This window comes from Amblyomma americanum, chromosome 5, assembly GCF_052857255.1.
Source record: "Amblyomma americanum isolate KBUSLIRL-KWMA chromosome 5, ASM5285725v1, whole genome shotgun sequence".
Classification (NCBI taxonomy): Eukaryota; Metazoa; Arthropoda; class Arachnida; order Ixodida; family Ixodidae; genus Amblyomma; species Amblyomma americanum.
The window spans coordinates 75,753,896-75,776,641 of record NC_135501.1 but is presented as its reverse complement, the minus strand read 5'-3'; positions in this window follow the sequence as shown (position 1 = coordinate 75,776,641).

Genomic DNA, 22,746 nt, shown 5'->3' with positions numbered 1-22,746 from the left:
CAAACACCGAGACGGCGGAGGAGGTCGCAATAGCACTAGCTTGCGTCGGTTCCAAAGCTAAATACGTCATAAGCGACAGCAAAGCTGCAGTCCAAAATTTTAGTAGAGGGAGAGTCTCTCCCCTCGCCGCCAAAATTTTAAGACAAGCGACATTGAATAGAACAATCAATATAATCTGGACCCCCGCGCACGAATCTGTCCGTGGCAACGAGGCGGCCCACGAGGTAGCTCGAGATGCCTACCACCGAGCTGCACAAGACGGGCCACCGTTCGCAGATCACGGGAGAGAAGGGAGACTAATCTCCTGTCAGGAAGTTACAGAATTTTATAGACAACATCGCAGGTACTTTCCCCCACCTAGCAAAGCACTCAACAATCAACAGGCGGTGGCGTGGAGGCGTCTACAAACAGATGTCTACCCACACCCAATTCTAAGCAAACATATCATTCCAGTAATAGAGGACGATAAATGCAAGAAGTGCGGGGCGAGAGGGACCCTCGACCACATAATATGGGAGTGTAGCCAATCCCCAGGCAGGGCAAAGAACATTAATGGTAGAGACGCCTGGGAGACCTTGCTCCGGAGCACGGACCCTGAGCTCCAGCTCACCGCCGTCCGACTGGCTGAAGAGGCCGCCGGGATACAAGAGATCCTGACCAGCATCTGACGCGACTACCCCATGCGGTCGGATCTCTCCTGATCCTCCTCCCTCAACTGAGGGTATAGGACAGGGGAGGTCTGGATGAGGTGGCCTCATTCTGTTGGACAATAAAGGTTTTTTCACTCACTCACTCACTCCTTTATGTCTTTTGTGTCGATGTCGTAGTGGTGAAATGTACCTCGCTTTGAATGTGTATTTATTACATTTTCCACTCCTGTAATACCCTGAGAAAGGCTGACAATATAAATAAATGAATGATTGAATGAATGAATGAATGATGAAACTGACGACACATGCTTTCGTTTTCATAGCACGTAGGCGGACTGTTGCCTTCCTTAAATTATTTATTGCTGAAAATCTACTTCCAATTTCCACTAAAGAGAGCATTGATTGACACAAGAAAAATGCAGCACCTAGCACAGTGCGGGTAACATGTTCCACCGCTGGTGATTCAAAAGCCTGCGCCTTCTTGCAAAACACTGCACCCTGGAGAACACCATTTAGTGTGCCGGTGGTGCAGAAATTCACTGCACGTATTTTCCTTCCTATGACAGCCAGCGAAAAGCAAACCAGGAATTTTCAAGTTAGCTGCCGCTTCTATACATGGTTTTTAGTGCGAAAGCATTTCTATTCGCGCTCCCCGGGTATCAGCGGTGTGTGCTTGTGTGAATCCTCTGGGTGGCAAGTGTGACTGGCTAACTGGATCAGTGGACACCTCAATCTCGCTGTGAGTAGAGGGTGGTGGTGGTGGAAAATTGGTTTTTGGGGAAAGGATATAACGGCGCAGTATCTGTCTCGCTTATCGGCTGACACCTGAACTGCGCCGTAACGGAAGGAATAAAGGAGGGAGTGAAAGAAGAAATGAAGGAAGAGGTGCCGTAGTGGAGGGCTCCGGAATAATTTCGACCACCTGGGGATCTTTAACGTGCCCTGACATCGCACAGCACACGGGCGGTGCTAGTGGTTGTTTATTAAAGTAATAGTAAAAAGGAAGGAAAAGATTTATGCTAGCCCCGGCATCTGCCATCGATACTAAAGCACCTGAGCTGGGGCAGCGGAAATAAAGGTAGGCAGAATGAAGAAATGAAATGAAAGAGGTGAGGGGAGGCAATACACTAAATATTTACACAAAAAATGTGTCCAGGTTGTGCGCGTGATTAGTTTATGATGGAGCAATAAAAATGGCAGTGGCTTAGCTCGGCTATGCCAGGATATATGTAGCGAAAGCAAGTGTGAAACTCCACGGTTGGCCGTGTTCACATATTCCACAACGTATGAAGCACAGGCATAAACATCCAGTATGACCTGTAGGTCAATGTTTGATTTCAGCACCGAGGCTATCCAATAAGGACTGAAAGGGTCGCGTCACTCTTACGTCTATTCTCTAGGCTAACGGCACGTTTTTCTTCGGTTTCTTGGGCCCGCCGCTGAAATCTCTTGGTCGCATTCCATCGTTCATCACGGGCCGTCTTCAGCGAAGCAGGACTCAGGTCTCTCCTTCTGCTGCTGTCGCTGCTGCTAGCGGTCGCGACACCGGACGTTAAACTTGCCTGGCTCGCGGCGGCATATTCACGGAACCGTTTAGCCAGTCGTTCGGCGCGCTGTTCGTCTGTTTCCTGGGCGATTCGTTTCCTCTTCATCTCGTTCCGCTGTCGATTCCAGGCCTCTTCCAGCTTATCAAAATTGTCGCCGTCCATTCGCCTCAACTGTGGTTGCGGCGCACGCCAGCTCTCCTTTTCAATCCTGTGACATCTTATCACGCATGCGACGCAGCTGTCGAAGCGAGCGGTGGCGAGCGCAACGACGAGGAACCCTGTTTCACGCACTACCAAACGGTGGCGGCGGCGAGCGTCGTGGTGTGATGTCTTGCCAGATGGCGCGGCGAGGCGCGCGTTGTGACCTCACGTGCCTCGATGGAGTACCGCCATGGCGAAATCGGGAGTTTGCGGCCAATAAAGCTTCCGCTTTAAAAACACGCGCACAGCACTATGTTCACTACAACTGGAGTAGATCGTCCAGTTGTTAATAGTCCAAAGCAGAACTCGCGGAACGTTCGGTCACTGCGTGGAACTACCTGGCCAAGAAAAGACGGGACGTCAAGCCCGTCTGTTCGAGAAACGCACGGAGTCTCGCCAAGGTTCGGTCACAGGTGCGCGCACTGCCCTGCGGCAAATTATGATGACAACTGGTTTTCAGTAAATGAATGGTACCTGTGGCGGTGGCTCATTGGTTAGGGCGCTCGGCTATTGATCCGTAGTTCCCGGGTTCGAACCCGACCGCGGCGGCTGCGTTTTTAAAGCGAAAACTTTATTGGTCGCAAACTCGCGATTTCGCCGTGGCGGTACTCCATCGAGGCTGGTGACGTCACAGCACGCGCCTCGCCGCGCCATCTGGCATGACGTCACACTGCGCCGCTCGCCGCCGTTTGGTAGGACGTGACACCGCGTTCCTCGTCGTCGCACTCGACTCCGCTCGCCTCGACAGCTGCGTCGCATGCGTGATAAAAAGTCACAACATTGAAAAGGAGAGCTGGCGTGCGCCGCAACCACATTTGAGGCGACAGTACAGACGGCGACAATTTTGATAAGATGGAGGCGGCCTGGAATCGACAGCGGAACGAGATGAAGAGGAAACGAATCGCCTAGGAAACAGACGAACAGCGCGCCGAACGACTGGATAAACGCCGCCGCGAGCCAGGCATGCTTACCATCTGGCGTCTCGACCGCTAGCAACAGTTACAGCTGCTGGAGGAGAGACCTGAGTCCTGCTTCACTGAAGACGGCACGTGATGAACGATGGAATGCGACCAAGAGACTGCAGCGCCGGGCCTAAGAAACCGAAGAAAAAGTGCCGTTAGCCTACAGAATAGGCGTAAGAGTGGCGCGACCCCTTCAGTCCTTGGATAGCCTCGGTGCTGAAATCAAACATGGACCTACAGGTAATACTGGACGTTTATGCCTGTGCTTCATACGTTGTGGAATATGTGAACAAGGCCAACCGGGGAGTTTCACACTTGCTTTCGCTACATATATCCTGGCATAGTGGAGCTAAGCCTCTGCCATTTTTATGGGGGCAAAAGGCTATGGCGCCCGTGTGCTGTTTGTTATCAGAGCACGTTAAAGATCCCCAGGTGGTCTAAATTATTCCGGAGCCCTTCATTACGGCACCTATTTCTTCCTTTCTTCTTTCACTCCCCCCTTTGTGCCTTCCCTTACGGCGCGGTTCAGGTGTCCAACGATATATGAGACAGATACTGCGCCATTTCCTTTCACCAAAAACCAGTTATTACGAGTAGTAAATGAATGGCGCAGTAAATGTTTCCCATATCTCTTGACACAACGTCTTGATGAAAAAGATGTAGTGGGTTTGAAAGAGCGAATAGACAATGAACCTCCCCATATAGGAGACAACACCGCACAAATTTAGACCACCTGAGATTCTGACACACACTGACATTGCCGATTACATGTGCACAGGCGTCTTTAATATCGCCACCATCGAAGCGTGGCTGCAGCGCCGGGATTGTCACGTCCTCGGGCTCAGCAGCCGAATGCAATAACCACTGACACACCGCGGCCAGCGTACAGCTGACCGCTTGGCTGGGGGTGAACCGTCGACGGAGCCGCCACCCGCCAAAGGTCGGATGAAGGATGGACGCCATGCTCGCAAAATAAACGATTGACGGAAACGCCACCGCGGGGAGAGCTTTTCGCCAAGTTCTTTCTGCTAAGCAGTGCGGTAGCCGCTTGTGCATTCTGCCTCCATCGAAAAGCGCGCACCATTGCACGGATTCGATCCACGACCTCGTAGCCAAAGATCGCAACGCATTCACTAGGTCCACTTTTTATACGGTGCGAACCGGCGAGCCTTCGTAGCGTCTTGTCTGCGTGCTCGTCTAACAATCCGATAGACACTGGTTCGATGTCCCATATCTTCCAAATTACTTTCATTTGGAGGTTCTCGTCTTTTGTGTTACAGCGCCAGCAGCAACGGCCCACAACGCCGACAACTGCTTTCCTGCGACGCGAGCTCCTTAAAGCTATCGTGTTAAAATTTTGATGTAACAGTTCGTCATACAGCGCTCCGGGTGGCGGCATATGATTTCTTGCTGCACACTGGACACGTCTCTTAGTCAATTTGCAAGTTATCTCGCGACAGGAATTCCAAGTGATGACACAAATAGCTTTAATGATATGCCGTTCCCCGACTCCCTTCACAATTGTGACGCAACCGTTCGCCGTAAAGCACCCCCGGCCGGTGTTATATGACTTTTTATTGTATCTCACATAAAGCTGCTAGACAAATTAGAGGCCAACTTTCGGAATTGATTCCAACTTGATTCTTCCTACCTCTCCTCGCGTGAACAGTTTGTACACCTCGAAGGTTATCAATCGTCTTTTTCTCCGGTGGCTTCAGGTGTTCCACAGGGAAGTGTCTTGGGCCGGCTTTGATTTCTCGTTTTCGTAAATGACGTCATAAAAGCTATCACAGTTCCAATCAGACTGTTCGCTGATGATTGTGTGGTATACAAAACAATTAAGGCCCCAACTGAAAAAGAACTGAACGTTAATCTGCTTGCAATAGAAAATTGTTGCGCTAAGTGGCAAATGGTTCTTGACTCTGGTAAATCCGTAATTATGTCTGTTACTAGGAAGAAAAATATAATGATATACCCTTACTACATTGCAGGTGAAGAAATTAATAGAGTACAACAGAATAACTATCTCGGCTTAACCTTCACTTCGGACCTATACTGGAATACACATTTAAATAATGCATGCTGCAAGGCACGCAAAGCAATTTGGACACCAAGACGCAAAATCCACAATGCAACTCCCGATGTAAACAGACTCACGTATAACACCCTTGTAAAACCTTTAATTGATTATGGCAAAATTGTTTGGGATCTGTACACCGCGGCTAACAAAATAAGAATTGAGAAAGTTCCAAAACTTGATTCCAATTTTATCTTCAATAAATATCGCCGAAATGGTTCATCAACCGAATTATGTAAATCAGCGAACTTTATAAGTCTAGAATACTGCACACAGGTTGATAGGCTGAAGTTTCTTTGCCTCTCAATTCATGACCACGTGAATATCAACACATCATCCTTTTTTACAATACACCCTAATGAGACATCAAGACGTCGCCATTCCATGTACACTCCTGTGCCGCGTTCTGATGATTGTTTTAATTGCAGCTTTTTCCTCGTGTTATTTTAAAGAGTGGAACATGCTGCCTGATTCCTTTGTAAATATTACTGGATACGCGCTCTCAGTTGATGTTGAGGATTTATTTTATTCTGTTCCTCAAAGTGAAAATTTAGTTGCTGTAAAGGGGTCCATTGAAAAATCTGGGGAGCTCTCGTTTCAGTCCTCAGTAGGTGTTTCCCTCGACAATTTTTTATAGCTTTTAGAATTTTATTTGAGTGTCATTTTTATCCAATTTGAGAAGCAGCCTTGTCTGCAACGCAACGGCGTTTGTTAGGGTCCTGTGTGGCGCCCATTTTATGTGACATTTTTCTAGATTATATTGATCGCCTTTGAGATCAAGCTGCTACTGAAGGCCCGGTTTTAAAGGTTTTTAAATAGTTTGATTATATTTTAATCTTTTTAAAAGATTTTAATGAATCTGCTAACGAACTTTCCGTTCGGCAAGTCTTACAGTTGTTTAATGACTATGGCAAAGAATTGTCTTTTACCCACGATCTCAAGGAGAATGTCGAGGTACGCTTTTTGGACCTGAAGCTTAGGTTAACGAGGGAACACACCTGCTGGGGCTATTTCCCACGTGCCCAGAAAGCACTCCTGCCCTACGATTCCTCCCATTCTAAGACTATAAATAGAGCCATTGCTTCGCACTGCTTAAAACCTACGCTTCTTAAGTCGTTTTCGCACGAAATGCACGGTAGCTTCCATAATTAGATTCGCAGGCTATTGGCTGGAGGATTCCCTTATTCGGACCTAACGGCAGTCGCTAAAACCCTCCTAAAGAAACTCGGGCCCCGACGAATGATGGCTGGAACTGAATGTGTGAGGGCCAATCCCGAGGTGATGCCTTACATTCATAAATTTTCTCTTAACCTGAAGTAAGTGGCCAGTAGGCACAATGTGCCTCATATTTTCTCAGCGCCAAATAAGTTGACCAAACTATGCCCCTGTATCAGCGGGGAAGTTGAGCGCGGTTGCAGGAAGCAACATCAAGAAGCCTTCGTCAAATGTGCCATGGGAGGTGTCTACACCATTCCCCTGTCCTGTGGAAAATGCTATATAGGGCAGACAGGGCGCTGTCTCAACGACCGTTTAAGGGAGCATGCTCAAAACTTAATCCTACCAGATAAGCTCGCGAGTTTAGTTTCGCATGTTCTGACGTGCAAGTGCGAGCCCCGCTTTAAAGAAGCAAAGAAGAAAAGATTTCGGGGCAGGAGCGCAAGCACAAAAGCCAGAGTTTTGCTGGAGGCTTTCTACATTAACAAAAAATCGAGTGATTGCATCAGCGACGCGTCAATTAGTTTGTTCTCCTCCGAGCGCGCTTTTCTGGTAAGGTTTCTGTAAGAATCACACCGCCTCTTTCGTGCGTGCCTGTTTATCTCTTTTTTCTTTTTCTTTTTCTCTGTCGTTTTTTTTTTGTCTGTAGGTTCATCTTCATTGCCTGTTTGCTCCGCCCCCCTCCCCCCTCTCCCTTCCCTTTTTCGCAGAGGATACATTTTGGTACTCGTTCCTTCTTCGATAGTAGATATGTAGGAAGGAAGGAAGGAAGGAAGGAAGGCCTCAGACGTTGCTGGCACATACCCACAACGGGGGAGTGGCCAAGACACAGGCGGTTAATTACTGGATACAGGAAAGTTTTGACGGGAAAAGGAGTGGTAATAGTATGTAGTCTGATAGATTGGAAGAGGGAAGGAAAGGGGTCCAGTTAACTTGGAGATCAAAGACGGGACAATTGCTTAATGTGCATAATAGTACACAATGCCTGTTGTGTTCCAAGGTCGTACTGACTGAGGGCGGGAAAAAGAAATTAGAATGGGTGTCGCTGCGTTTCTTGAAGAAAATTTTAGATATGTAATCAATTTTCCACCTTTTTCTTTCTTCGTTTTCTGTCAAGAAGCCTGGGCCAGAGCCGCCCGAGTGTCATGTGCTCATGCGATGTATATATTCACATCTGTTACGGAAAATAAAGCCAGTTGTTAGTAGCGCTCATCCTTGTGTCTCCCTCCCGTGCTCGTCTCTTTTGCGCTACATCTTGTTTCAATAACATTAACCACCGCGATGTCTTTCTAGAATGCCTGAAATCATACCTGGACCGTAGTACACCAATATAATAGTTCTGCCTCAGCACATGTGTTTTCTTATCTGCTGTTTCATTTTTCCTTTATGTCTTATCCCGTCTGGGCCAGGACATAAAGGAAAAATGAAACAGTAGATAAGAAAACGCATGTGCTGAGGCAGAACTATTATATTGGTGTACTACGGTCGAGGTATGATTTCAGGCAATCTAGAAAGGCATCGAGGGAGTTAATATTGTTGAAAAAAGGAGCATGTCGTCCAGACCAGAATATCGAGCTACATGGAAAAGAATAGGAAGTGGCCAGATGAGATTTAAGGGTTCCGACCCCATCTCAGCACACAAGACGTCATGCTGCGACTAAAACAGGATATCATTGACTCCAGAACCAGGGACGCAAGGGTTATTATATGTCTCGATCTCAAAAAGGCATTTGATAATGTTAAACATGAAGACCCTTTCGTCCGTCTTCATCGCTGCTTCGACTGCCGTCACCACTACGTGACATCTGGTGGAGGTGCGGGGTAGCCTTCCATGTTCCGGACGCCCCCTTCAAGTCGTGAAGCCAGCCCTGAGCGCTTCGCACCCGAGTACGAGCCAGCAGCTCAGCGAGTCAGCCGACGTCTCAGGGGAGAGGAGCCTGAGTTCGGGAAACTGCCGGACCGCACAAGACAGCGAAAAGACGCGGCTACGAGTACCGCAACCTCGCCGAATATGTCGACACCGATGATACTGCAGCGGCCGCGGGTGCCGCCAATTTTCAATGGATCCCTAGGCAAAGACCCTGAAGAATGGTTGGATCAATTTGAGCGCGTGGCGTCATTCAACAAGTGGGATGATGCGGCAAAAATTGGACACGTGTTCTCATTGGATGGCTCCGCACGCACGTGGTACGAAAACTACGAGTCGTCTCTTACGACATGGGAGCTATTCAAGAGAGAACTATTGAAGGTATTCACCAGTGTCGTGAGGAAAGAAAGAGCCGAACAACTCCTCGAGTCCAGGATCCAGCTTCCGAATGAGCCCGCCCGCGGTTACGTCGAGGAGTTGAAGCGCCTATTTCGCCGCGCCGACACCGGGATGACCGAGGAAAAGAAAGTTCAGTTTTTAATGCGCGGCGTAAAAGAACAACTCTTTGCAAGCCTCGTCCGCCAGCCGCCAAAAACAGTCGAGGAATTCATGCAAGAAGCCTGCACGATTGAGAAGACCGTCGACGTCCGAGATCGGCAGTACAATCGTCCTTTCTCTGCCTGTGCAATCCGTTTGGACACGCCGGACACCACCAGCGACAGCTTGCGGGAAGTTATCCGCGAAATCGTCCGAGAGGAGCTACGCCGATTACTGCCATCCTCCCCACAGCCACAAGCAGCGACTAGGATGGACGTGGTACGGGAAGAAGTGCAACAGGCACTTGGCACCCCGATGGCCACAGAACCCCAGGCCATGACCTAAGCCGCTGCAGTAAGGACTGCCCAGCCCCAACGACAACCCCCCCGTCCTCCCCGAGATGAGCCACTTGTTCCACAACGCCGCCTCCCAGCCCCTGCCCGCCCAGCCTATGACCGACGCTCAAGCCCCAGGAAATGCGACGCCTGGAGGACTTCCGACAACCGGCCGTTGTGCTTCCATTGCGGTGAGGCCGGCCATATTCTTCGTCACTGCCCGTATCGACGTATCGGTCTTCGATGATTTGCCATTAACGCCCCACGACCACGCTTCGGGCAACGTCCGCAGGAAATCGACGAGTACCTGCGTCGAGAAGAGTACACGCCGAACCGCTTTTCGCGCTCACCATCGCCGTCAACCTCGCCCTTTGCGTCGCCACGCCGCAGCTACGCAGCCGCGGTACGAGGAAGGTCTCCCAGCCCCCGTAGGGTAAACTGAAGGCAGCAACCTCTGGAGGTGAGGTTGCTCACGAGCGAAACGCCGAAGATCCTCCACCGACCACGCCCCATGAAGACGCTGCACCCGCGATGCCGCATAAAGAACCAGCACACGCTGCACCGACGCCACACACAATGAGAACCCCGACCACGACGCAGGCTGCCTTGAAAACGACGCCGCCACCCAGAAGAGCTTCGACCACATGCCCCACCCGCGACTCGCATACGCGACGAAGCCGTGACCCGACGCCAAGAGCGACGTGCAATGCAAGAGACAGGACCTCTGACTTAGAAGTGACTATCGACGGCCGCAAAGTTACCGCTCTAGTCGACACAGGAGCCGATTACGCGGTGATGAATGGAACATTCGCTGCGCAGCTGAGAAAAGTCACAACGGCTTGGGACGGCCCACAAATTCGCACCGCAGGGGGTCACCTCATTACGCCATCAGGACGATGCACAGCGCGAGTGACTGTCAAAGGACATACCTATCCTGCGACCTTTGTTGTACTACCGCAGTGCTCCCGCGAAGTGATCTTGGGTATGGATTTCCTTAATGAGCATCAGGCGATCATCGACCTGCGATCCAAGCTGATCACGCTTTCGACAGACGAAGCCATCGCTTCGATAAAAACTCGGGAAAATCACGTGGCCCTGAGTGTCCTGGAGGAAGAAGTGAGCGTCCCACCCCGGTCAAGCGTTATCCTGACCGTAGGCGCCACGAAAGCCATTAACGCTGAAGCCATCATCGAGGGCAATATGCAGTTGCTCCTAGACCGAGGAATCAGCATCGCAAGAGGCATCGCTCATTTGCGCAATGGCAAGGCCGAAGTACTGCTTACTAACTTCAGCGAAGAATACCGGCACATTAAGAGAGGAACGACGATTGCTTTCTTCGCGAAATATCTGACGTACGAGACTCCTTCGCCCTCTCCGACCCCTCCGCAGAAGATTCGCCTGACCAAGAGAACTCGCCCACTTTCCACATCAACCCAGCCCTGCACCGGAACAGACAAGACCAGATCCGCAATCTGCTTCAAAGCTACAGTGAGTGTTTTTCGACATCGCCGAAGGTGCGACAGACGCCAATTGCCAAGCATCGCATTATAACGGATCAACACGTCCGACCTCTCCGTCAAAGCCCCTACCGTGTTTCACCGCGAGAACGACAAGACATCCGGGACCAAGTCGAAGAAATGCTTCGCGACGACGTCATCACGCCTTCAAACAGCCCATGGGTGGCACCGGTTGTTCTAGTGATAAAGAAAGACGGCTCACGTCGATTCTGCGTGGATTACCGCCGCTTAAACAACATAACAAAGAAGGATGTCTACCCCCTCCCCGCATCGACGACACACTGGACCGCCTCTGCAACGCCAAATATTTCTCATCGATGGACCTCAAGAGCGGCTACTGGCAAATTGAGGTCGACGAAAGAGATCGCGAGAAGACAGCATTCATCACTCCGGATGGGCTGTTTGAGTTCAAGGTGATGCCATTTGGTCTTTGTTCCGCCCCAGCGACGTTTCAGCGTGTAATGGATACAGTGCTGGCAGGCCTGAAGTGGCAAATTTGTCTGGTATATTTAGATGACGTCGTTGTCTTCGCCTCGAACTTTGAAGAGCACCTCAAAAGACTTCGAACAGTACTAGACGCAATCAAGTCGTCTGGCCTAACCTTGAAATCAGAGAAATGCCACTTTGCTTACGAAGAGTTGCTGTTTCTAGGCCACATGGTTAGCAAAGAAGGAGTACGCCCAGACGCACAGAAAACAGCTGCTATTGAACAGTTTCCACCGCCGGCCGATAAGAAAGCAGTGCGCAGATTTCTCGGACTGTGCGCATACTACCGACGATTTGTAAAAAACTTTTCGCGCATCACCGAGCCCCTGACCCAACTGACGAAGGCAGACGCGCCGTTTAAATGGGAAGCGCCGCAAGCAGAAGCCTTCAAGGAACTTCAGCGTCGATTACAGTCCCCACCGATCCTTGCGCGTTTTGATGAAAACGCCGATACTGAAGTTCATATCGACGCAAGCAGCGTGGGACTAGGCGCCGTCCTCGTTCAAAAAAGCGACATGCTGGAGAAAGTCATCGCATACGCTAGCCGTTCCCTTTCCAAGGCCGAGGCTAACTATTCAATAACTGAGAAGGGGTGCCTTGCCATTATCTGGGCTACGTCAAAATTCCGCCCCTACCTCTACGGACTGCCGTTCAAGGTGGTCAGCGACCACCACGCGCTCTGCTGGCTTGCCAATTTGAAGGACCCCTCTGGCCGACTCGCTCGATGGAGTCTGCGTCTCCAGGAGTTTGACGTCACCGTCGTTTACAAGTCCGGACGCAAGCACTCTGACGCCGATTGCCTCTCACGAGCCCCTGTAGATGCACCGCCGCCGGACGACGATGAGGACTCCTCCCTGGGACCCATCAGCCCCAGCTCTTTTGTTCAGCAGCAACGCTCGGACCCCGACCTAAAAGGCCTCATCGAGTACCTGGAAGGCAAGGTTTCTTCACCCCCCGCTTCATTCAAGCGAGGACTGTCTTCCTTCTGTGTGCAGAATGAGGTCCTTCTGAAGAAGAACTTTACAGCGAACAAAACAGCCTACCTCCTTGTTGTAACTACTTGTCTCCGCGAAGAAGTTCTACAGGCTTCACACGACGAGCCGACAGCTGGACATCTCGGGTTTACTCGCACCCTCCGCCGCATTCAAGACAAGTATTACTGGCCCCGACTGTCTGCCGATGTCGCACACTATGTGAAAACCTGCCGAGATTGCCAGCGACGAAAGACTCCTCCCACACGACCAGCAGGATTTCTGAGCCCCATTGAACCTCCCTCAAGGCCCTTTCAGCAGATTGGCATGGACTTGCTTGGCCCTTTTCCAACGTCAACATCTGGAAATAAGTGGGTCATCATAGCGACCGACTACCTGACCCGCTACGCCGAGGCGAAAGCCCTACCGAACGGAACAGCAGCAGAAGTCGCCAAATTTTTCGTCGAGTGCATTCTTCTTCGACACGGCGCCCCCGATGAGCTCATCACGGACGGGGGAACAGCATTCACGACGGAACTAACGCAAGCCATCCTGCGCTACAGCCAAACCAGCCACCGGAGGACAACTGCATACCATCCGCAGACCAACGGACTGACCGAGCGCCTGAACAAAACCATCGCCGATATGCTCGCTATGTATGTCGATGCCGAACACAAAACCTGGGAGGTCATCCTGCCTTACGTCGTCTTCGCCTACAACACCGCAGTGCAGGGGACTAGACGCGACTAGATTTATCTCGATTGATCGCAGCCAGGTGCAGCTGATTCTACGTTGTTCCGGAATGTTCTAGTAACTTTGCGCTCTTTATCAGAAAATTTCGCTATCAGCTTCAAATTGAGCACGGCCCACAGCGGCCAGCATTCTGTTCGACGACCACCGAGCACGCTTATCGCTTCGCCGCCGCCGAGTGATGCAGTCCATTTTGGGTGCAAGTCAGCCTAATAAACAGTTCTTTTAGAAGACCCTTTCGTCCGTCTTCATCGCTGCTTCGACTGCCGTCACCACTACGTGACAATATATAACGATAAGGCTCTGAGGAACAAACCACCCTCGTAAATTCAGATTTCTGTAGGAGGAAAGGAGGTATCCAAAGTGGACACAATGAGAATCCTAGGCCTTCATATGCAGTCGAATGGGAGAAACACGATAACCATCCAAAAGCTTGAGAGCCACTTGATGCAGACCCTCAATCTCATCAAACATGTGTAGAGCAAAAGAGGCGGTCTTAAAGAAAAAACCTACTTAAGCTCATACACGCTTTCATAAGTAGAATCAGCTACGCCACGCCGTACCTGAATCTCAAAGCAGCAGAGACGAACAAAATCGACACTCTCATAAGGAAGTGCGTCAAGAAAGCTCTAGGCCTGCCCATGTGCACTTCCTCAGAAAAACTCCTAGCACTGGACATACACAACACGCTTACAGAGCTCGCAGAAGCAGTCCAGACATCACAGCTAGAGAAACTCAGCACAACACATGCGGGAAGAGCCACACTAGCCAAAGTCGGACTCCAAACAGACAGGGGAGCTAGACAGAGGGAGGATATCGACATGGAGATTGGGAGCAATCTCAGGATTCCCCCCTTACCCAAGAATGTGCGCCCAGAAATAAACAAGGAAACAAGACAAAAGCGGGCAGAGGTGATAGAACGCATCTACGGTGACAAGCTTCAGGAGGAGGTCGCCTACGTAGATGCAGTGGGCGATAGACATAGTCAGTACACGACCGTCGCGGTAGTGAACGGAGCGGGTAGCCCCATCACGGTCGCAGCTATCCTAGGGACAAACACCGAGACGGCGGAGGAGGTCGCAATAGCACTAGCTTGCGTCGGTTCCAAAGCTAAATACGTCATAAGCGACAGCAAAGCTGCAGTCCAAAATTTTAGTAGAGGGAGAGTCTCTCCCCTCGCCGCCAAAATTTTAAGACAAGCGACATTGAATAGAACAATCAATATAATCTGGACCCCCGCGCACGAATCTGTCCGTGGCAACGAGGCGGCCCACGAGGTAGCTCGAGATGCCTACCACCGAGCTGCACAAGACGGGCCACCGTTCGCAGATCACGGGAGAGAAGGGAGACTAATCTCCTGTCAGGAAGTTACAGAATATTACAGACAACATCGCAGGTACTTTTCCCCACCTAGCAAAGCACTCAACAATCAACAGGCGGTGGCGTGGAGGCGTCTACAAACAGATGTCTACCCACACCCAATTCTAAGCAAACATATCATTCCAGAAATAGAGGACGATAAATGCAAGAAGTGCGGGGCGAGAGGGACCCTCGACCACATAATATGGGAGTGTAGCCAATCCCCAGGCAGGGCAAAGAACATTAATGGTAGAGACGCCTGGGAGACCTTGCTCGGGAGCACGGACCCTGAGCTCCAGCTCACCGCCGTCGGACTGGCTGAAGAGGCCGCCGGGATACAAGAGATCCTGACCAGCATCTGACGCGACTACCCCATGCGGTCGGATCTCTCCTGATCCTCCTCCCTCAACTGAGGGTATAGGACAGGGGAGGTCTGGATGAGGTGGTCTCATTCTGTTGGACAATAAAGTTTTTTTCACTCACTCCTTTATGTCTTTTGGGTCGATGTCGTAGTGGTGAAATGTACCTCGCTTTGAATGTGTATTTATTACATTTTCCACTCCTGTAACAGCCTGAGAAAGGCTGACAGTATAAATAAATGAATGATTGAATGAATGAATGATGAAACTGACGACACATGCTTTCGTTTTCATAGCACGTAAGCGGACTGTTGCCTTCCTTAAATTATCTATTGCTGAAAAACTACTTCCAATTTCCACTGAAGAGAGCATTGATTGACACAAGAAAAATGCAGCACCTAGCACAGTGCGGGTAACATGTCCACCGCTGGTGATTCAAAAGCCTGCGCCTTCTTGCAAAACACTGCACCCTGGAGAACACCATTTAGTGTGCCGGTGGTGCAGAAATTCACTGCACGTATTTTCCTTCCTATGACAGCCAGCGAAAAGCAAACCAGGAATTTTCAAGTTAGCTGCCGCTTCTATACATGGTTTTTAGTGCGAAAGCATTTCTATTCGCGCTCCCCGGGTATCAGCGGTGTGTGCTTGTGTGAATCCTCTGGGTGGCAAGTGTGACTGGCTAACTGGGTCAGTGGACACCTCAATCTCGCTGTGAGTAGAGGGTGGTGGTGGTGGAAAATTGGTTTTTGGGGAAAGGATATAACGGCGCAGTATCTGTCTCGCTTATCGGCTGACACCTGAACTGCGCCGTAACGGAAGGAATAAAGGAGGGAGTGAAAGAAGAAATGAAGGAAGAGGTGCCGTAGTGGAGGGCTCCGGAATAATTTCGACCACCTGGGGATCTTTAACGTGCCCTGACATCGCACAGCACACGGGCGGTGCTAGTGGTTGTTTATTAAAGTAATAGTAAAAAGGAAGGAAAAGATTTATGCTAGCCCCGGCATCTGCCATCGATACTGAAGCACCTGAGCTGGGGCAGCGGAAATAAAGGCAGGCAGAATGAAGAAATTAAATGAAAGAGGTGAGGGGAGGTAATACACTAAATATTTACACAAAAAATGTGTCCAGGTTGTGCGCGTGATTAGTTTATGATGGAGCAATAAAAATGGCAGTGGCTTAGCTCGGCTATGCCAGGATATATGTAGCGAAAGCAAGTGTGAAACTCCACGGTTGGCCTTGTTCACATATTCCACAACGTATGAAGCACAGGCATAAACATCCAGCATGACCTGTAGGTCAATGTTTGATTTCAGCACCGAGGCTATCCAATAAGGACTGAAAGGGTCGCGTCACTCTTACGTCTATTCTCTAGGCTAACGGCACGTTTTTCTTCCGTTTCTAGGGCCCGCCGCTGAAGTCTCTTGGTCGCATTCCATCGTTCATCACGGGCCGTCTTCAGCGAAGCAGGACTCAGGTCTCTCCTTCTGCTGCTGTCGCTGCTGCTAGCGGTCGCGACACCGGACGTTAAACTTGCCTGGCTCGCGGCGGCATATTCACGGAACCGTTTAGCCAGTCGTTCGGCGCGCTGTTCGTCTGTTTCCTGGGCGATTCGTTTCCTCTTCATCTCGTTCCGCTGTCGATTCCAGGCCTCCTCCAGCTTATCAAAATTGTCGCCGTCCATTCGCCTCAACTGTGGTTGCGGCGCACGCCAGCTCTCCTTTTCAATCCTGTGACATCTTATCACGCATGCGACGCAGCTGTCGAAGCGAGCGGTGGCGAGCGCAACGACGAGGAACCCGGTTTCACGCACTACCAAACGGTGGCGGCGGCGAGCGTCGTGGTGTGATGTCTTGCCAGATGGCGCGGCGAGGCGCGCGTTGTGACCTCACGTGCCTCGATGGAGTACCGCCATGGCGAAATCGCGAGTTTGCGGCCAATAAAGCTTCCGCTTTAAAAACACGCGCACAGCACTATGTTCACTACAACTGGAGTAGATCGCCCAGTTGTTAATAGTCCAAAGCAGAACTCGCGGAACGTTCGGTCACTGCGTGGAACTACATGGCCAAGAAAAGACGGGACGTCAAGCCCGTCTGTTCGAGGAACGCACGGAGTCTCGCCAAGGTTCGGTCACAGGTGCGCGCACTGCCCTGCGGCAACTTATGATGACAACTGGTTTTCAGTAAATGAATGGTACCTGTGGCGGTGGCTAAGTGGTTAGGGCGCTCGGCTATTGATCCGTAGTTCCCGGGTTCGAACCCGACCGCGGCGGCTGCGTTTTTAAAGCGAAAACTTTATTGGTCGCAAACTCGCGATTTCGCCGTGGCGGTACTCCATCGAGGCTGGTGACGTCACAGCACGCGCCTCGCCGCGCCTTCTGGCATGACGTCACACTGCGCCGCTCGCCGCCGTTTGGTAGGACGTGACACCGCGTTCCTCGTCGTCGCACTCGACTCCGCTCGCCTCGACAGCTGCGTCGCATGCGTGATAAAAAGTCACAACATTGAAAAGGAGAGCTGGCGTGCGCCGCAACCACATTTGAGGCGACAGTACAGAAGGCGACAATTTTGATAAGATGGAGGCGGCCTGGAATCGACAGCGGAACGAGATGAAGAGGAAACGAATCGCCTAGGAAACAGACGAACAGCGCGCCGAACGACTGGATAAACGCCGCCGCGAGCCAGGCATGCTTACCATCTGGCGTCTCGACCGCTATTAACAGTTACAGCTGCTGAAGGAGAGACCTGAGTCCTGCTTCACTGAAGACGGCACGTGATGAACGATGGAATGCGACCAAGAGACTGCAGCGCCGGGCCTAAGAAACCGAAGAAAAAGTGCCATTAGCCTACAGAATAGGCGTAAGAGTGGCGCGACCCCTTCAGTCCTTGGATAGCCTCGGTGCTGAAATCAAACATGGACCTACAGGTCATACTGGACGTTTATGCCTGTGCTTCATATGTTGTGGAATATGTGAACAAGGCCAACCGGGGAGTTTCACACTTGCTTTCGCTACATATATCCTGGCATAGTGGAGCTAAGCCCCTTTCATTTTTATGGGGGCAAAACGCTAAGGCCCCCGTGTGCTGTTTGTTATCAGAGCACGTTAAAGATCCCCAGGTGGTCTAAATTATTCCGGAGCCCTTCATTACGGCACCTCTTTCTTCCTTTCTTCTTTCACTCCCCCCTTTGTGCCTTCCCTTACGGCGCGGTTCAGGTGTCCAACGATATAGGAGACAGATACTGCGCCATTTCCTTTCACCAAGAACCAGTTATTACGAGTAGTAAATGAATGGCGCAGTAAATGTTTCCCATATCTCTTGACACAACGTCTTGATGAAAAAGATGTAGTGGGTTTGAAAGAGCGAATAGACAATGAACCTCCCCATATAGGAGACAACACCGCACAAATTTAGACCACCTGAGATTCTGACACACACTGACATTGCCGATTACATGTGCACAGGCGTCTTTAATATCGCCACCATCGAAGCGTGGCTGCAGCGCCGGGATTGTCACGTCCTCGGGCTCAGCAGCCGAATGCAATAACCACTGACACACCGCGGCCAGCGTACAGCTGACCGCTTGGCTGGGGGTGAACCGTCGACGGAGCCGCCACCCGCCAAAGGTCGGATGAAGGATGGACGCCATGCTCGCAAAATCAACGATTGACGGAAACGCCACCGCGGGGAGAGCTTTTCACCAAGTTCTTTCTGCTAAGCAGTGCGGTAGCCGCTTGTGCATTCTGCCTCCATCGAAAAGCGCGCACCATTGCACGGATTCGATCCACGACCTCGTAGCCAAAGATCGCAACGCATTCACTACGTTCACTTTTTATACGGTGCGAACCGGCGAGCCTTCGTAGCGTCTTGTCTGCGTGCTCGTCTAACAATCCGATAGACACTGGTTCGATGTCCCATATCTTCCAAATTACTTTCATTTGGAGGTTCTCGTCTTTTGTGTTACAGCGCCAGCAGCAACGGCCCACAACGCCGACAACTGCTTTCCTGCGACGCGAGCTCCTTAAAGCTATCGTGTTAAAATTTTGATGTAACAGTTCGTCATACAGCGCTCCGGGTGGTGGCATATGATTTCTTGCTGCACACTGGACACGTCTCTTAGTCAATTTGCAAGTTACCTCGCGACAGGGATTACAACTGATGACATGTATAGCTTTAAATGATATGCCGTTCCCAGAATTTTTTACAATTGTGACGCAACCGTTCGCCGTAAAGCACCCCCGGCCGGTGTTATATGACTTTTTATTGTATCTCACATAAAGCTGCTAGACAAATTAGAGGCCAACTTTCGGAATTGATTCCAACTTGATTCTTCCTACCTCTCCTCCCGTGAACAGTTTGTACACCTCGAAGGTTATCAATCGTCTTTTTCTCCGGTGGCTTCAGGTGTTCCACAGGGAAGTGTCTTGGGCCGGCTTTGATTTCTCGTTTTCGTAAATGACTTCATAAAAGCTATCACAGTTCCAATCAGACTGTTCGCTGATGATCGTGTGGTATACAAAACAATTAAGGCCCCAACTGAAAAAGAAGAACTGAACGTTAATCTGCTTGCAATAGAAAATTGTTGCGCTAAGTGGCAAATGGTTCTTGACTCTGCTAAATCCGTAATTATGTCGGTTACTAGGAAGAAAAATATAATGATATACCCTTACTACATTGCAGGTGAAGAAATTAATAGAGTACAACAAAATAACTATCTCGGCTTAACCTTCACTTCTGACCTATACTGGAATACACATTTAAATAATGCATGCTGCAAGGCACGCAAAGCAATTTGGACACCAAGACGCAAAATCCACAATGCAACTCCCGATGTAAACAGACTCACGTATAACACCCTTGTAAAACCTTTATTTGATTATGGCAAAATTGTTTGGGATCTGTACACCGCGGCTAACAAAATAAGAATTGAGAAAGTTCCAAAACTTGATTCCAATTTTATCTTCAATAAATATCGCCGAAATGGTTCATCAACCGAATTATGTAAATCAGCGAACTTTATAAGTCTAGAATACTGCACATAGGTTGATAGGCTGAAGTTTCTTTGCCTCTTAATTCATGACCACGTGAAATCAACACATCATCCTTTTTTACAATACACCCTAATGAGACATCAAGACGTCGCCATTCCATGTACACTCCTGTGCCGCGTTCTGATGATTGTTTTAATTGCAGCTTTTTCCTTGTGTTATTTTAAAGAGTTGAACATGCTGCCTGATTCCTTTGTAAATATTACTGGATACGCGCTCTCAGTTGATGTTGAGGATTTATTTTATTCTGTTCCTCAAAGTGAAAATTTAGTTGCTGTAAAGGGGTCCATTGAAAAATCTGGGGAGCTCTCGTTTCAGTCCTCAGTAGGTGTTTCCCTCGACAATTTTTTATAGCTTTTAGAATTTTATTTGAGTGTCATTTTTATCCAATTTGAGAAGCAGCCTTGTCTGCAACGCAACGGCGTTTGTACAGGGTCCTGTGTGGCGCCCATTTTATGTGACATTTTTCTAGATTATATTGATCGCCTGTGAAATCAAGCTGCTACTGAAGGCCCGGTTTTAAAGGTTTTTAAATAGTTTGATTATATTTTAATCTTTTTAAAAGATTTTAATGAATCTGCTAACGAACTTTCCGTTCGGCAAGTCTTACAGTTGTTTAATGACTATGGCAAAGAATTGTCTTTTACCCACGAACTCAAGGAGAATGTCGAGGTACGCTTTTTGGACCTGAAGCTTAGGTTAACGAGGGAACACACCTGCTGGGGCTATTTCCCACGTGCCCAGAAAGCACTCCTGCCCTACGATTCCTCTGTTACCTCTATATATATCTTTTAAAAGATTAATTACTCCATTTTCCACATCCAATGTGCCCAATATGTCCCACAAATGCTCCTGAGTAACGTTGTCATAGGCTCCCCTAATATCCAGAAATGCTAGCAATAGGGCCTATGTTCCTTTTCCGCAATTTCTATACACTGTGTCCTATGACTGCATCCCAGCGACGCCGCGTACGACCAGAAGTTGCCCTTGTAGTCCGCCTGAAGCCGTATTATGCGCGCTAAAGGCCGCTGCATTTTTATGCTCTATTTTCGCAAGATCCGTTTTTTTCCTTACTATAGCATTATTTGTTTTAACGCATCGGGTCGATGCTTCTTTGAGAGGGGAGTAATGCCATGAATATTTGCAGTGTGTTCGTTTTTCAAATCTGCCGCCACGTCACTTTATCGCTTTGTTTGCTACGCAAGACGCGACTAGATTTATCTCGATTGATCGCAGCCAGGTGCAGCTGATTCTACGATGTTCCGGAATGTTCTAGTAACTTTGCGCTCTTTATCTGAAAATTTCGCTATCAGCTTCAAATTGAGCACGGCCCACAGCGGCCGGCATTCTGTTCGACGACCACAGAACACGCTTATCGCTTCGCCGCCGCCGAGTGATTGTCCATTTTGGGTGCAAGTCAGCCTAATAAACAGTTCTTTTAGAAGACCCTTTCGTCCGTCTTCATCGCTGCTTCGACTGCCGTCACCACTACGTGACATTATATAACGATAAGGCTCTGAGGAACAAACCACCCTCGTAAATTCAGATTTCTGTAGGAGGAAAGGAGGTATCCAAAGTGGACACAATGAGAATCCTAGGCCTTCATATGCAGTCGAATGGGAGAAACACGATAACCATCCAAAAGCTTGAGAGCCACGTGATGCAGACCCTCAATCTCATCAAACATGTGTAGAGCAAAAGAGGCGGTCTTAAAGAAAAAACCTACTTAAGCTCATACACGCTTTCATAATAAGTAGAATCAGCTACGCCACGCCGTACCTGAATCTCAAAGCAGCAGAGACGAACAAAATCGACGCTCTCATAAGGAAGTGCGTCAAGAAAGCTCTAGGCCTGCCCATGTGCACTTTCTCAGAAAAACTCCTAGCACTGGACATACACAACACGCTTACAGAGCTCGCAGAAGCAGTCCAGACATCACAGCTAGAGAAACTCAGCACAACACTTGCGGGAAGAGCCACACTAGCCAAAGTCGGACTCCAAACAGACAGGGGGGCTAGACAGAGGGAGGATATCAACATGGAGATTGGGAGCAATCTCAGGATTCCCCCCTTACCCAAGAATGTGCGCCCAGAAATAAACAAGGAAACAAGACAAAAGCGGGCAGAGGTGATAGAACGCATCTACGGTGACAAGCTTCAGGAGGAGGTCGCCTACGTAGATGCAGCGGGCGATAGACATAGTCAGTACACGACCGTCGCGGTAGTGAACGGAGCGGGTAGCCCCATCACGGTCGCAGCTATCCTAGGGACAAACACCGAGACGGCGGAGGAGGTCGCAATAGCACTAGCTTGCGTCGGTTCCAAAGCTAAATACGTCATAAGCGACAGCAAAGCTGCAGTCCAAAATTTTAGTAGAGGGAGAGTCTCTCCCCTCGCCGCCAAAATTTTAAGACAAGCGACATTGAATAGAACAATCAATATAATCTGGACCCCCGCGCACGAATCTGTCCGTGGCAACGAGGCGGCCCACGAGGTAGCTCGAGATGCCTACCACCGAGCTGCACAAGACGGGCCACCGTTCGCAGATCACGGGAGAGAAGGGAGACTAATCTCCTGTCAGGAAGTTACAGAATTTTATAGACAACATCGCAGGTACTTTCCCCCACCTAGCAAAGCACTCAACAATCAACAGGCGGTGGCGTGGAGGCGTCTACAAACAGATGTCTACCCACACCCAATTCTAAGCAAACATATCATTCCAGTAATAGAGGAGGATAAATGCAAGAAGTGCGGGGCGAGAGGGACCCTCGACCACATAATATGGGAGTGTAGCCAATCCCCAGGCAGGGCAAAGAACATTAATGGTAGAGACGCCTGGGAGACCTTGCTCCGGAGCACGGACCCTGAGC